Source organism: Malurus melanocephalus, unplaced genomic scaffold (genome assembly GCF_030028575.1).
Source record: "Malurus melanocephalus ecotype Western Australia unplaced genomic scaffold, MMel_1.1 scaffold_173, whole genome shotgun sequence".
In the NCBI taxonomy this organism is placed as follows: Eukaryota; Metazoa; Chordata; class Aves; order Passeriformes; family Maluridae; genus Malurus; species Malurus melanocephalus.
This window is the reverse complement of record NW_026623405.1, coordinates 1,055,779-1,072,272: the sequence shown is the minus strand read 5'-3', so window position 1 is coordinate 1,072,272 and position 16,494 is coordinate 1,055,779. Positions and strand designations below refer to the sequence as shown.

General features: G+C 40.7%; 2 long non-coding RNA genes across 2 annotated transcripts in view; both read right to left on the bottom strand.

The window, feature by feature from the left end:
- Positions 1-1,417, bottom strand: part of LOC130577275 (uncharacterized) — a 36,086-nt gene extending 34,669 nt beyond the window's left edge. Inside the window, exon 1 of the long non-coding RNA XR_008965750.1 lies at positions 1,337-1,417. This is a non-coding gene — a long non-coding RNA (uncharacterized LOC130577275). The remainder of the gene's footprint in view (positions 1-1,336) is intronic.
- A 3,977-nt stretch (positions 1,418-5,394) lies between these two features.
- Positions 5,395-16,494, bottom strand: part of LOC130577290 (uncharacterized) — a 33,635-nt gene continuing 22,535 nt past the window's right edge. Inside the window, exons 5-7 of the long non-coding RNA XR_008965751.1 lie at positions 13,831-14,209; positions 8,713-8,805; positions 5,395-6,121 (exon numbers count right to left, since the gene is read on the bottom strand). This is a non-coding gene — a long non-coding RNA (uncharacterized LOC130577290). The remainder of the gene's footprint in view (positions 6,122-8,712; positions 8,806-13,830; positions 14,210-16,494) is intronic.

The following is a 16,494-nucleotide window of genomic DNA, read 5'->3' as shown; positions in this document are numbered from 1 at the left end:
ACAAAAATTCATGCTGATCCCAGGAGAAAGGAGATGGCTTTGTCATCTACAGCACCCTGACACCAGCTCAGCAATGCAGAGATGGGCCCTACTGACAAATGGGCACAGAGATGCTTCTCTTGTAAAGCAAAGAAGGCTCCTTCTATCATTCCTGTCCATGAAAGACACCCAAGGGATTTCCTTTTTATTTTTTTTTGTTTGTTTTTACTTAGAACAAAAGGCGTCCACAGCTTAGAAATCCAAAAAGCCTCACTGAATGGGACTGAGTGAGAAGTAGAGCTAAATACAATTCACCCATARTCCTTGTAGTTAGTTTCTATCTACCCAGCATTTTCTGTAAGCACCTAAACCCCCTTAWGTAAACACAATATATTGAAACTCTATGCTTAGCCAAGTTCCTTCACTTCTAGCAGCTCAAGGAAACTAAAATGCAAATGAGAACTTTGACACCCCAACTCCCTGATGCAAGACAAGGGGCACAGAAACCAAACAAGAAACCCCAACATGACTGGAGAGCAAGGAACGTGATAATTGTCATCCTTGCTGACTTCTAGCKAGTGCTGCTTGGATGTTTTAATATCACTGTAATTTGTAATTGTYCAAATTGATGACAGCCCAGTTAATGGAGCCATAAAAATTTACACGAGGCTCAAGGCTCCAAGGCATGCCTGTAGGATRGAGTGTGGGGATTTGGGCAAGGGAAGTTAAAGTGGCCTCTTTCCTTCATCCAGGCATAAATYGGGCCATTATGATAAAGGTCTGAGAACGCTCAGGGAATGATTTTTATAGTGCCAGCAGTCAGGAATCTTTCACACTGCCACTGGCAGGGCAGCTTCAAACTCTGTCTGCTGTGTATGGGCACAGAGAATCACAGAATCACAGAACTACAGAATCACAGAATCAATCACAGAATCACAGAAACATAGAATCACAGAACCACAGAGTCACAGAATCAATCACAGAATCACAGAAACACAGAGTCACAGAACCACAGAGAAACACAGAATCACAGAATCACAGAGTCACAGAATCACAGAGAATAACAGAATAACAGAATCACAAAATCAGAGAATAGGGTTGATCTGGGAAGGACCCACAGGGACCAAATCCAGCTCCTGGCCCTGCACAGGACACCCCAACAATCCCCCTGTGCCTGAGAGTGTTGTCCAAACATTTTTTTTGGTTCTGTCAGGCTTGGGACTGTGGCCATTGCCCTGGGCAGTCTTTTCCAGCATCCACCCACTCTAACATGCTAATATCCTGACATTCCCATACAGCTGACATGGGAATCATCCTAAAACACATCTGGAGCACCTCAGCATAGCCCAGCCAGTACCTGCGGTTCTGAATTCAGAGCCAGGAGAGTTGCACACATCATCCTTTGGGCACAGGAAGAGCCTGATACACCCTGGTTTACCCAAAGGGCCYGAGCAGAAGCTGAGGAGTTAGATACTCATGATGACAGAGAAGTTTCTCAATAGGTATTTTAATTTGGGATCCTGCACTGAATTACCACACCCTGGTCCTGCAAATGCAATCTGAGATATGGCAAATATTTGGAAACATATGGAAATCCAGATGTTCCCTCGTGTAGTGCTGGAAAATATCAGTACAGACTATGTTCCATAGATGCCAGTTATGATCTTACATATATTTTTAGAGAAATGCTGCAATTCTTAAAAAAAGAGAAATTGATCTTAATGGTAAGTGACACTTTAGTTCAGTCACAATTACGATCAACCAGACTTACTCTTCGCATTAGAAGCAGGATATGATCCTTAAGTTCACACAGGGTTAAGTTTGTCATCCTCAGAGATTTCTTAATGACCCTTGTTATCTAAACCCTGGCTCGGAATGGTGGCTGTGGATTATGTTTTCAATGCACATCCTCAGACATATTAGGACACGAAGTGAACCTGACAGGGAGAAGAATATTTCCTTTCTCCTCTGAAATGCCCCAGGAGGGTTTTCTGCAGGWGACCTCTTCAGACCTTGGCTCTACATTAGAGTTATTGTCCTGAGAGAAGATTCAGTTAAAACAACAATTCATTTCATATAGTGCTCTTGAGTTTATTCTTGGTGGCAGCTAACTTGTAAAATTTTATTATGGATTCTTCTTTGGTTTGCTTGATGGAAAACAATTATTCCATCATCAAGTCTAAATGATACACCTTCCTAGACTGCACAATCTTCTTTCCATTACTATTTTCAGACAAAATGTTAATTTCTGCTTAAAAAAAAGAAGTTTCAAAACATCCTTCCTAACGTATCAATATATTGTCACAATTCTAAATGGCTGTGTTCAAGCTGGTGTTTATCCTTAAACAAGACATATGAATTCCTAATGCACGTTGATTAAAAAAAAAAAAAAAACCAACTTTTTTTTAAAAGAAATAATGTAAAATAATAATAAGAAGAGGAATAATAATGTAACAGGGCTGGCTGTTGTAGGCAAACACACAAATGCTTGGTAAGAGCTCACCTGTGCCTGAAACAGCCGACACTGTTACCAAAGACACAGTGCAGCACAGTCCTGCCCTGAAAAGTGAGGCTGCACAGAAAAATGTGCATTCCTGCCCGAATTATCAGGCTGTCCTTGGGAATCAGCTGTGTCTCCAGAGCCCTGCTGGGCCCCAGCAGCAGCAGGGACCTTTTGGAGCAGCAGTGCTCAGCTTTTGCAGCTCTGCTCTCCGGACAGAGCCACCCTGTCCAGCGGTGACTCAGGTGCCTCTGCTCTCCACTGCCCAGGGCAGGTGAACCCCAAGCAAGGCAGAGGTTTGAGAAGGGCTTTGCTGCCACCTAGAACCGAGACTACTAAATCCCAGCTGAGAAGCTCTAAGCCAGTTCAAGTGCAGAGCTCTCACTCAGTGGAGTTTTCTCCACTGCAGGCATGGCATTTATTTGGGGGAARTGTCAATGACAGCAGAGCTAAGCCCATACAATTTATTTACAAGCATGTTTTGAGGTGATTGTGGAGTGTAACTGACCTTGAAATACATTGCTCTGTGAGGACTTTGGCAGGGAGCTATTTTTACRCCACAATAAAATCTCCAGAGCTGTGACCCCACCCTGGTTTCGTGCCATGGCTTTGTGCCTGCTCACAGTGCCAACCTCCCAGCCAGGAGAACGAGCTGAAGCCACCCTCTGTCCTGCCTAAGCCTGTGAGTTCCCCAGCAGAAGGAAAAGTGGAGAATGAACATGCCTGAAACCTGTTAAAACTTCACCAGGATTAGAGAAAAGAACCCACCCATCTACAAACTACAGCAGGTGCAGTCACTCATAACTAAAGGTGTTATAAAAAAATGGACAAGTTTGAGTTGAATAGGCCTATTTTCCTGAAAAATACAGCACTTCAGACATTATGTGTTCTTTGTTTTATATAGACACAAGGAAGTCTGATACAAGTTCAAAACCAATGAAAAAGCTCTCACTGATTTCAGGAGTCTGTCCTTACAGGAGGTTGAGCCCAAAATATTTGTATCAATCCTTTTCTTTTAAATTCCCAAGCAACAGACATTTAAATTATAGTTCAGCTCTTATCCCACCAATTTGCTGTTCCAAAGTTACTGCTTCTAGTAGAACTTCCTGTTACAAAGTAATTTACAGATACTTACAGAAGTAAGAATTCACAGATACTTATAGAGCCATTATTCATATATTCGTTTATGTATCAAATGAAAAATCCAGGCCACTAAAAATAYTATGCAGCTTCTTCAGTGCCCTGTGCAGTCAGATTGCTCTGATAAGATGGCAGATGCAACCTAGGAAATTAAACCAAAGCCACTGTGGATTTGTATTTTGAATCTGGTTGAAAGCACAACGAACATTTAAAGCAGCTTTGTACAAAGCCCATTCCCAGGGATGAATCTTGTTTTGTAGCAATTATCATGGTGGGGTCAAAAGCCCAGGTGTTCTAGAGGAAAATGTTCAGAAGATGATTTTATTCTTATTATTATTTATTCTTTAGGCTTATTACAATGTCCTAGGAAACCATTCAGTGGGGTTTTTTTCATGCTTGCATATACCCTTGAACATCAATTTGGAGGCATGCAGAATTATATGATTCCATGGAAATTAAGATGGTAATGAATATTAACATGACAATTAATAATACACATTACTGTGTGTCATGCAGTCAAGTGAGCCAAGGATGAACCAAATGCATTGTACCAACGAACCCCCCACAGTTACAAGACACAAATGAACAGCATTTTGTAATTATGCACAGTGACATATTTTCTCATATCTACTGCCAAAAATAATATCACTTTTTGGAATTAAAAGAGAGAGCAGCAAATAGAAACAGCTATGTCATCAGTAATTGCAAACATGTTTTCAGCTCCAGCTTCTGATAACCATCCAAAGGYGTTCTTTTAATTGGTAAAATTGACAACTGTCCAAAAATAAAGGAGTCCTTAAGGGCCATGATCACTCCCAAGTCAGATAAAGAAATCAGAGTACCTAGAAAGTTTTGCAATGAGATGGGAATCAGCAAATAAGCAGTGCAACYGAAAAGTAAACAGCGCTGCTGCTAAAGGGGATTTTTAGATATTACAAGACTCCATTAACTTTGCCCCATGGGGTCTGATCAAGTTGCCCATGAGAGATGGACAGCAGATTGACTCACTGTATTTAAAATCCAGCCACCTCTCACAGCAGCACTAAGAGGATTGCTTAAGACAAGTCTTCTTAGCACTGGCGCTCTCTAGCATGTGATAAAACAAGCTGATGAAATCCAAAACAACCTTAGAGCTGATAGAGAGTCAGAGAACTTGTTTTCAGAGCTTTACAACCCAAAGATGCTTTTGCAGGGTGTTATTCTCAGATGCAGGTGAGATCTCAGTCCAAAATTCCCCTCAGTGGTGGCTGAAGATCCCCCACCCCATGAGCTGAAGGGGCTCATGTGAACAAGGGCTATAAAATGATCCAAAGGAAGGCAGAGGGAGCCTCTGCCAGGTCTGTTCTACAGCCAAAAAGGCATTTCATCAGCCTGATCATGTTTGAACATTAATCCTTACTTAACAAGGATTATTGCTTGATAACATCACGGGCAAGCAGGAAAGGAAGGTCCCTACTCTGAAGTTTCTTATCTAAAGAAATTTTGTCTTTCAAGTATCACACTATACCCCAGTTAGACAGCCAAGACAGAAGCCCATAGACTCTGCTCCTCATCAACTGAACAGGAACTAGGACACTGAAAACATCTTATACTTGGTGTCTAAAGAATTCAGAATACCAAAATATCTCCAAGTCTTAGATGGCATACAAGTTAATGAAAAAACCTTCAGTGATAACAACTCTAGTGTTGGTCATTTCCAGCTGGAACTGACCAGGAGAGTTCTCACCAAGAAAAATATCTTTTTATTCACTTGGCTGAACAAACACACACTAAAAGCCTACATGAATGACAATTTTCTGTCCCCTCCCCACACAGGACTATYCCATTCATCTCATATCAATATTTTGCCATCTGCTGCTAAAGGTTTTTGGAGAAGTAAGTTCCAAGCTCCCTTGAAATCAGCATTTCTCTCTATAATTAGCTGCCTCCTGTCCATTTGAAGTGTTTAAGTGACTGAAAATACTGAATTCAAAGAGTAATTATTAAAACCTGTTGGGGCCCAAAAGTTGCCACAGACATATCTTTGTGTACTTCATAAACTATGTGTAAACATGTATTTGGACAGTTGTTGAAAATGTTTAATATTTCCCAAACACCACAGCTCTTTCCAAACAGCATAGCTCRATGGCATAATGCACATTTAAAGATTTTTTAATAGCCTGTTTTATTTATAGTTATTTACTCAATAGAGTGCATCAAGCTTTCCAAACCTCTGTGAGCTAAGTGTGAACTAAGTAGGCATTCACGCATTGTTTAAAAAATGTGTCATTTGCAGATGATGGWTTTGTAGAACACCCTGAGATCAGATATTGCACCTCAGGAAAAATAACTGACTGTCCTGAAAAAATTGACTGTACCTGGGGGGAGTTACCATGATGCTTCTGCATCCACAGGGAACAAATCTGCTTCCAGGGTCCAGTGTGAATCCAAGGAATGCCCATGAACCAATGCTCTTACACTGTTTTGCTCCTCTTGGTAAGCAGCAGGATAATTCAACTTTTTCTAAAACACATGGAAAGTTACAGAGGAGGCAGAGCCCACTGTTAGTAAGATTTCTTCCTCAAACTAGTAYTAAAATAGAATAGGAACAAACATTTAGCAAAGTTTCTTTGTTTCTCTCTAGTTCAGCTGGCCTTTTTCATGTAAAACTCAAAACTGAAATCTCTTTCCTCGAGTTTTACAACATGCTCAATTCAAGCATGGTAACAAAGGTTGGTAAAGAAAGAATCTGACAAGTAGGACACCACAGATTATTCAAGCCTGATTTATTTTAAGATCTGTTTCCCATTGAGTAGGTCATTCACAAAAATCTGGTTTCTGTTTCAGTGCTGTCACTACTCTGTTGATGGTCATCACTGAGCAGCACACCTCAGTTTTCTCCTCCTGCAAAGTCCTTTGCAATTTGTTTTGAGATATAAAAATGCTGAGCTCTCTAACAACTAAAAATAGTTGTGATTGGTTTTGGTGTTGGTGCTGTTGTCAAGAAAAGTTTCTTTAAATGCTCAAGCTACAGCTCTGTCCTGTGCAGAAACTACTAAAATAGAATCCCAAATGCTATTGCATCACCAACAAAGCTGGAAAATATTCAGAGCACTTAAGAGATTTGCAGAGATAGACTTAAGAGTGCAAAGTGCATCAAACAATTTACCACAGGTATATCTATGTATCACAGGTATCAAATTCAATTTCAAATGCAAGAAGGGAAAACTTGAGAGATACGAAATTCATGTACTGTAATTAAATGGGAAACACATGCAAACTGCAGCAAAAAATAATAGAAACATGAATYGTGGATGTTGCATCTGTCTGTTATTAAGGTGGGAGTGGCAATGATTAGTAGAAATAGGGTTGCAAAATTATTTCTTATATAATATCACTTCCTGTGCCCACAGGGTAAACGTGATAAAGACATCTCAGCCTTAGGYGAGGGCAAAGGCAGAAAGCTGAGATCTTTCTGCTGGGAAAGAGCAGCACTGGGCTGCACAGAAGCCAAAGGAGGTGCCAACTTCTCATCCTTTGAAGGTACCAGCAACCAGTCTTGGAGCTGGCACACCTCTTGGAGAGAAAGATAATTCTGCCAGGGATCTGCTGCCTGGATATCCCAGTCAAGGAGAATCTGCACAGAGTCGTCCTGCACAACAGAGAAGTGCTAAATATGCTCTAAAAGCTCCAAAATGTTGATTTTGTGGACAGTCTATCTAAATTCAATGGTTCATCAATGGTAATTTTTGCATACACCCTTAGACCCACTCTGAAGGAGAAAGTTCCCATGCTCAGCATTATCCAGGACCCTTTTCATGCATGAATTTTAAACCAGCCCCATAAAGCACAGACAGGGGTGTCTCTCAGGATCCTCCTCCACACAGGACTGGAGCAGCAGCCAGGCACTGGCACACGATGGTGATGGGCTGAGCTTTGGCTCTGAAAGTGAGACCCAGAAGTGCTCCAGGGGCAGAGCTTCACCCTGAGCTATCAACACGAGATAAAGGCCTGGCACGCTGGAGCTGGCAATCTGGGTGGAGGATCTGCCCCCTCCACCCAAGCCTGACTCACTGCACATCCCTGAGAGAGGAAGGGGCAAGATCTTGGATGTTGGCTGAAGCAAGAAATTAGTTTGGCTGCCTTTTGGAAGGGYTGAAAGAGGTGACCTCAGTGGGGACACAGGAAATTTTCAGCGCTGAAATTCCACATTAGGTCTTCTGCCCACCACAAACCAGGGTGGGCTGCAGTAGATTTGAGTGATGCTCTCTGTGCAGCTGCACTGACTCCCAAACTTGCAAGGGAGAGGAATTGAACCAGTTATATCATCTCTGCTTCCTGCTGTTCCCAGGAGCTGCATTGCTCGGGTACATCACTGCAATGGCACACGTGCCCAGTCCTTGCATCCATGCTGCTTTGAGCCCTGCTGCTTTAACAGAACCAACAAAAATGCTGCTGGACTCTTTACACACTGTGCTGGGTTTGGAAAAGGTGCAGGAAAGAGGGTATTTTTCTGCAAACAGGATTTTTCTTAAGTAACATAGTCACTTTTTGCTATTATAAATACAAGAGCAACAATAATATACACAGGCCTGAGCAATAATGGAGATTCTGGCAGATATTTTTTTTCCCTGTCATAAGCACACTAAGCCTAAGGCAAAGTTTTCCTCTATTTAATAAAGAAAATGGAAAGGTAGGGAAAAAAATAAAATTAAAAAAAACACCCTGAATGGCCTCTCAAATTATACATCGTGCTAAATATTCAGGGCATTCTTTCCCACAAACATTTTAAGTGGATGAGAAAGAGGTTTGTCTTCTTGACAGTTCACATCCTCTTGTGGGCCAGGCTCGTTCCTCTGCAAGCTCACTGAAGTCAATGACACAGCAGCAGGGATGACAGATGAAGCTCATGGTCCACATTTCAGGGGTTCCTCTCTACCATTCTGACAAATCAGCTCAGGATTAAGATGCAAGTGAAGAGGTTCAGGCTGAGGAGAGACCTAAAACGGCACAAACAGTAAAATCTGTGCAAATGTGTGTGCAGTTCCACTCTCAGCATCTTGGCTACGAAGGAAGGGCTTGAACAATSTCACAGTAACATTATTTTTCAGTACCTGCTTGCAGTGACACCTGCTCTGGCTGTTTGGGTTTTTTTCCCCAGTTGTAGTGAGTTGCCATCACTCTCACTGCATGGCTTGTTACCTTTCCTGTAAAGAGCAAAGTTAGATGTGTTTGCTGCTGATCACCAGCGGGTCAGCCTGCAAACAGCTTTGCAAGCCATCAGTTTCAAAACGCTTCCAACTTCCTTCAAAACACCAGCAAAACCCCAYTGGCCTTTTCAACTGGAAATAGGAAACCTGATTTCAATAACAGGTGTAGAACAACCTGAATTTATTAGCAATTGAATTAGGAGTTCACCACAAGTCCAAATGAAAATCAGTAAAAAGGAAAGTGAAGAAGACAAGAAGCAAGAGCTGTGACCATCCATCCAAAAWTAACTTATCAGCTATCAAGCAAATAAGTGCTATGGTAAAAGCTTTTTCATGTTAGGCCACTTGTTCTTCATAATAATTAAAATACAATGCTTTAATAAAAGAGTTTCATTTATATTCTGATAGTCAAGCTAGCACTTAACTTGATTTTGGGCTGTTCTCAATTAAGAACTGTTTATGGTCTCCAAAATCCCTTCTTGGATGCCTCTGAGGTTCTGCACCAGAAAGAGGAGGGGAAAACTGGCAAATCATGATGGAGATATGAGAACTGTGCTGGGAAAAAAAAAAGCAAACCCCCCTATGGAATCTGGATTCTGAACTCAACCAAAGCCAAGCTGCAATGAAATATAAAACTTTGGCCAAATTCCTCAATTCTAGTATCATCATTTTCATTTACAGCACGTATTGATTTCACATCGGGCAAGCCACCGTTTTTAAGACAAATTTTCCATTCTCAAGGTTTTCCTCTGCCATTTCCCAGCCCCACCTCCCACGCTGAGCCTCCCACGTKTGAGTTGGATCCCCAAGGCACGGAGCTGCCCTTGGACAACCCCATCCCCGCTGACAGTGAGGATCAGCACGTCCCTGSTGCCCCATCCCCCCGTTTTTTGGAGGCCACCTGGCTGCCTCACGCCGTGCTGAGACACAGAGGAGCAGCACACACCCTCTGATATCACAGGGAAACCGTCAGCACATGACAGAGGCAGCCACTGCTCTTCCTCACTTCAAAAGACAATACCCTGGCWCTAATAACCCTTCACACTTAGCAACAGCCAGCTCTATAAACAGTAATTAAAGATGCCTTCTGGTGTACCTGCAAAGGAAACATGATTTTCGTTCTCCACAAGGACCACATTGTCTTTAGTGACTTCGGATTAAAGGAGCCAACCTTAAGCACAAAAGGCTTAATTTTCAGGGGAACAAGCAGCTACAGGTCACATTTTATAACCTTTTAACAGTGTCTCCTAAGTGCAGGTAGAAGTTAAAATCTGAGATTTTCAGCAGAAAGCCTCACAGTCTTTCATTTCAGAAGCTTTCTGCACAGTCATAATAAGTAATTTTGAAAGAGGGGCAGGATTCATACGGCAAAGATTGTGAAATTCACTAAATCATTTTACATATACGTATTTTAAAAAAACAAAAACCAAAACCCTTGCTTATTCCCCTGACATCGCATTGAGTAAACCTGCCAGGGATGAATTAAAGCAGCATTCTGAGATCCACTATATTGACTGTTCATTGGCTTGTTCCTCTCCTTTTATTTCAGTCTTCGAGCTGGCCAAGGCTTTTGCCACTCCTCATTTCTCCCAAAATTAAGCCCCCCCTGAGCCCTATCTGAAGTGAGAACTGGTGACAGTTGCAGCCCTGCCCACTCTGAAAACCCAGCACARCCTGGGTGAGCCCAGAGACGCCAAGTCACTGCTCTGTCTAATTACAAACCCGAGGCAGATTAACCTTTGATGACTAAATTAATCTTCTAAATAAAATGAATATGCATCAGCCTGCAAATTAGGATTAAATGCTTAGCAGAATCTTTATGTGATCAAGCAGGTTTTGTGGTGCAGATGTTAACCATTAACATAAAGCAATAAAATCATTCTTTTTTTCTTATAATAACACCTAACAATTCCAAAGCCACCTTTCATCTGAGAATCTCAAAGGGTTTCATAAACATAATTAATTAACCCTCTCAGCATCTGAGACGAGAGCATAATAACATCTCCATCCAAGAGCTGAAGAACCAGAGGTGCAGCACCGTCGTGGATCTCGTGCCTCGGACTCTGCGTCATGGGGATGTTCAGTGCTTTAAGGAGAAGGGAAAGAGCAGCTTTGTGCTGCCTCCAGCCCTTCTCTCACACTGATGGCTTCTCCACGAAGCTGAACTACTGCCATCCCCCTGCCAGAAATGCCCATGGAGGCTCTGAACAGCCAGGAGAGGTGGGCACTGCCTCACCTGACACCATCACCAGGACAGCTTTCTTGGAAAAAAACATGGAACTTGGCTCACCAGGGACCACATGAAAACTTCACACTACCTAAGCTGCTACCTAAAATAAATCATTCCAGCACAGGGGGTGAATTTTTTCTAGAGGAAAAAAAGAAAAATTTCTTCTGGATTTTTTTTTGGGCATTGAAAACTACAAGTCCCTTGAGGTATCTTTTCCTCACACATGCCAACAATTTTGTCACAAGGAGACCCCAGTGACAGCATTCCCACTTTTTTTTTTTTTTTTTCCTAGACTGCTGGTGCCCCTGCATTGTGATTCCTATGTCTGAATGAAGTAAAAAGCTTGCAAGGAATGTTACCACTTCCATCCACATTCTGACACTGACATGAGAAGAGATGTGCCTGTGGTTCCTCCAGGCTCTCACAGAAAAGCAAATTATTTCAGAGAATCAAGGAAAATTGCTGAGGACTGCTTTTTGTACTCCTTCTTGAAATGGGATATTCATTTCCAAGTGGTTCACAATAAGGAATTTAGAAAATGTATACACCATGACTTTTCAGCCTTACTACCCTTGATTTTAATTTCATTATTTTCAAACCTCATGCATTTCATTATTAACAAACTGTAAAATTAAGTTTTCATTTGATCTGTTTARGTCAAAAATAGTGTGAGAGTATTGCTGAGCTACAGACAGGCATGTGAGAATTCACATTCYTGATAATTCAATTTGTTGGCACATTTTGTTGTCCAATTGTGGCAGTTTCTCCTGGTGTATAAGTTTTCTTTTATGTAAACTCATCTGCTGGTGTAAAATGTCTGTTGCTGTAAATGTAATTTTATTTGTCTAAGAGGTAATTGAATAAGTTCCCAAGTTGAGTTTAAAATTCTTGGCTATTAAAAGGAATTTTGAACTGAAAATTTACCTTTTTGTCAGAATATTGACATCACATATATAATTTTGACATATAAGCCACTTCCACAGTACTGGAAGTTGGACATTGAAAAGCATTTGTTGTTTTCATACAATGACTGCTAAAAYCCATGGAAAAATTCCAAGGACTTTAATAAGCCTTGAATTGGGCACATTATTACTATGAATGWAATTCTGGATACTTCTCATAACATCTAGGCCATGTGAGAAACTTAGGAAAAGCAATTAACATTCCTCCATCGACTTTYGTATTTACATTTGAAATTTACCATTTAAGACTTTAATTCTCCATWAAACTGCTTAAATATACATAACTTCAGTGTTATTTAAATGTTTTATGATCTTCCTGAAATGATCCGCTAATTAAAACCGCTTACTTAATTTAGTATCTTAAATTTACCTACTTCTGTTTTATTTGGAAGGAACTGGATTTAATGCTCAGTTTTTGTTCATTTTCTTTCYGAGAAAATCTTAATTTGGAAGGAAAATTATGATTATATGCTAGGGAGGAGGATCTCTTGAAGGCTGCAGACTTAAACCAGTGGTAATCATTAGCCACCATGTATGACATGATGTATATAATTAAGAAATAAATTTATTACAGAAACTTGGAATTATCAATTAAAAAGTAGTCAGGGCAGTCCCCCAAGGTCTGATATGATTACCTGAGTTATCTGGGCTGTCACTTTCAATGCTGGCTGGAATCTCAAAGAGCTCGGAGGGGGCTCCCTGTGTCAGGTTAAATAAGTGAGACAGCCTTAGTGGAAAAATGCAGCGGAACAGGCGGGTGCAAACTGAACTCTTCTGGAGGAGAACAGAGAGATCAGCTTCAACCTGAATATTACTGGCAAGCTGTTCTTCTTTCCTCCTGCACTCCTGAATGGGCTGGCAGGACCATTCCATCTCTGGCTGCACCCCAGTCTCCTTGGTGGRTCAGGGAATGCTGAACCTTGGGTCRTTAAAGGACAATTMACATTTTTTTCTTACTTATTACCTCTGCAGGCTTTGATTTTTCCTTTGAGTTTCCTCATGTTTAAGGCCAGAAGAGACAGTTAAATTATCCAGTCTGACTTTGTATACCTGCCAAGCCACTGAGCTACACTCACTGACCTCCTTTTCTCTAAGCTCCCTGTCATCCCACCRATCCACAAACATGTCTAAATTATGAGACAGTGAATCAGTGCAAAATAATAAACAGCCTCTCCCACCCGCCTTTCTCTCCAAAATCCCAGCTCCAGCAAAATTCTGTTGCTCACCCTGAAACAGAATGAAAAATTTGGCATCCTCTGATGAATTGGATTTTGTTTTTTGTGCAGAGTGTCTCACATCTCTATTGCTCTGGGCTCTAGTTTGGACTAAAAATAAAATTAATAGAAAGTGTCACCTCATCATATTTTTTACCTCATTGGTGTAGATGGATCTTAAATACTTTATATCCAGCCATGGAGCTGAGTACACCTATTTATGAATTCAGATACAAACTGAATGAAGTCAAAACAMAAGCTGTTTATCCACAGACTCAACATAAAAACTTAATTTTTAGAAGCMCTATAAAACTTCTTCAAACCAATATACATCAAGAAACATAACACACTGCTCACAACTCCAGTACCTGCCTCTGCAGYGAAAGTTTTGACATTTACCAGAAACAGAGGAGAAGAAAATAACAGCCTAAAACTCATGATAGGGTTTTTCAGGGTATGATTTGAAGACTGTCTGTTGGCTCCGAAATAAAGAATMTTGGAGGCACGAGGAGCCTGACAGACAGTGATTGTCTCCTCTTTCAAAGCCGTGCTGACAGCATCGACTGTTGTTCACTTTGGTATCAGGGAGTGTCAGGAAGAGTGAAACACTTCTTACCTTAGCACGTCATGCAAAATTTAGCACCTCAGTCTCTCCCTGGATTCGCCCCACGAGCGCTCCAAAGCGTGCACAACRAAACCACATGAAACTCAGATGATTTCAGATCACGTTACAAAGTCAAAACACAGAACAGATTCACAGAAACATTTGCTAAGGTTCACCAACCTGTTGAGAGAACCTGGGCCCGGTTCCAAGCAAATCTGGATTGATTAATGTTTTCTTTAAATCAACATCACCTGATGTTCYTTGCTACTGATGTGAATCTCAGCTTTGCCTTTTCTCTTTGGGATTTTGGGCTGGTGTGAGTACACAGCTGAAAACAGCACATGGAATGCACATTCATCTGTGTATAACTGAAGAACRTGTATCACTGCTTCTGCAAGGGAATAAAATATTGCAAAACCTGCATCCCTCCAGCCTCATCAGTATTTTGAACTAYTATGAGCTTTTGGGGGTGGGATTGRTGTGGAGCTTTTTTCAAACTGTCCATGCCTTTAGGAACACTGAAGTAAAGGAGATCTTTCTGTATGTCAGCCATGGGATGAAATCRAGACACAGTCAGCTGTGCAAGGAATGGAACCTCTCTAATGGATCTCTTGAAATCAATGGAACTACTTATGGACTAATATACCATTACCCATTGTGAGTGAGAGCTACTGTAAATAAGCTTTGGAAACCATATTCCAGCTACAGCTGTGCTCGGTGGTTTGTAATATTCCAGCACTTGCTCAAATATAAATAAATGAAATAAAGTGGGAGATGGTGATACTCTGGTTTCTGCTCTGACTGCACATTTGTTGGAAGTGTCTGAGCAATCAGAACACTACATAAATACCTTGCCATGCCTGTGGGATTCCATGCTAATTTATAATCCATCACTGAAGCAGGCAGCAGCTCTTGAAGACATGCTAAAGCCCTTCCAGGGTGAATGTAATTCATTGTTACACTCTCTGGCTCTGTGTTTATTTCCTCTTGCAGGAAGAAGTGGCTACACGTGSAGCAGCTGTATGCTGGAAATTTCACTTAAAATTTGCATCATATTAAATAATTATTGACCAAAAGTTCTGTATTTTATCACATCTGATTTATCTTCTTCTTTCTAAACAAATTCTTTGACAGCAACCTTTATATTCAGGAACTCTACTTTGARCATAGCATGTCTATACCTATATCTTTATCTGAAAACTGACAGGTTTTCAGGATTGAGACACATAAAACTATTCAGATAAACAAGAAGAACCTGTCCCACCCTGTTCTCACTACACATATGTGTCTATCTTGTGTATCCAAAAAATACCTGTTTATCACGGTTGTGTTATTTATTTTCTTCATTTCTGATTCCTAGTTTCAGATAAACAAAAAAACTGAGGAAAATGTTAAAGAACTGCTAAAGTTTCTGTTGGAATAGAAAAGGAACAGGAATATTGTAARACAGACTATTCCCTCAATATCTTCTGGCCAATTTGTAGTCCCAGCAGATTTGCACAAACTTTGAACAAGCACAGAGGCCTGGCAGCGCTGACATGAACTGAACCCTCTTGCCTTGTGAAAGTCAACCACTGAGACTTCACAGACAGCTTTGGCAAAACACAGAGAAGATCAGCCCGAAAGAAAAAGAGATTTAAAACCGACTGGGTTCTTCAGGAAAATTTTTGTCAGCAACTGAAAAAGCCCTCAGCATTTCATCAGGGAATTTTCTTGCAGCTTAATTTCTCGCTGATACGTTTGTGTTGCTGGGGTCCAAACCCAATGTTCCGGGCTCCTGCTTTTCCTTTTGCTGCTGACTGAACATCAGTGCCCATAAATGATCTGAAAAAAGGAATTTTCAATGTTCAGGCTGTAAATATGTCACTGAGTCCCAGGAGCCTAACATATGTCAAAGGCATGAAATGATGGCCACGAAAGGGAGCTCTACATCTGTGTTTGCTTAGCAGGAGAACTGCAGGGCTGACCTGTGCACTGATGTGGCTGTTTAATATGGTCTCTGCAAACGGTTCAATACCATCAGAACTGCTGGTTAATCCTCTTACCAGTACCATTGACATTATTTCATGTTCTACTAATTCCAAGCCATCTGCAGAAACACTTGCCTCTCTGGCAAGTCAATAGAGAGTGGCCAAATTTTTTTAAAGGCTGCAGCTCTAATAATCTACTGTGTATCATTTCAGAACAAGTTTTTTTTTTTTTTCTTTTTTTTTTGTTTTTTTTTTTTTATGGGACCATTTCTGCATAATGTCATAGCGTGAGTCTCACCTCATTCTACTGGTGTGAGTCAGGAGTAATGGTAATGAAAATGCACAGGAAGGACTGAATTTTGAAACAGCGTATTCTGAAACAAATATCCAAGGGTATTCTGAGATTATATCTCCAAAGGTGTTCACATGCAAAAACCTTAATTATTTGGATTTCAGAAAAATAAAAATGTATTTCAAATGGAAAAAATAAAAAATTGTGGGATTTGAAAAATTTCAGGGGTATCTGTATTTCTATTTTGCAACTCCTTGAGYAGTTTTTGCAATGTTTTCTCTTTCATTTGAATTTCCCTTGTAGACTTTGTGATAATCATAAAAACAGACACAATCACATTTTTCATAAAGTGATTCCCAACTCAATGTTGAATATTACAAAAAAAAACCACTCAAAACTACCCAAGAATGAAAG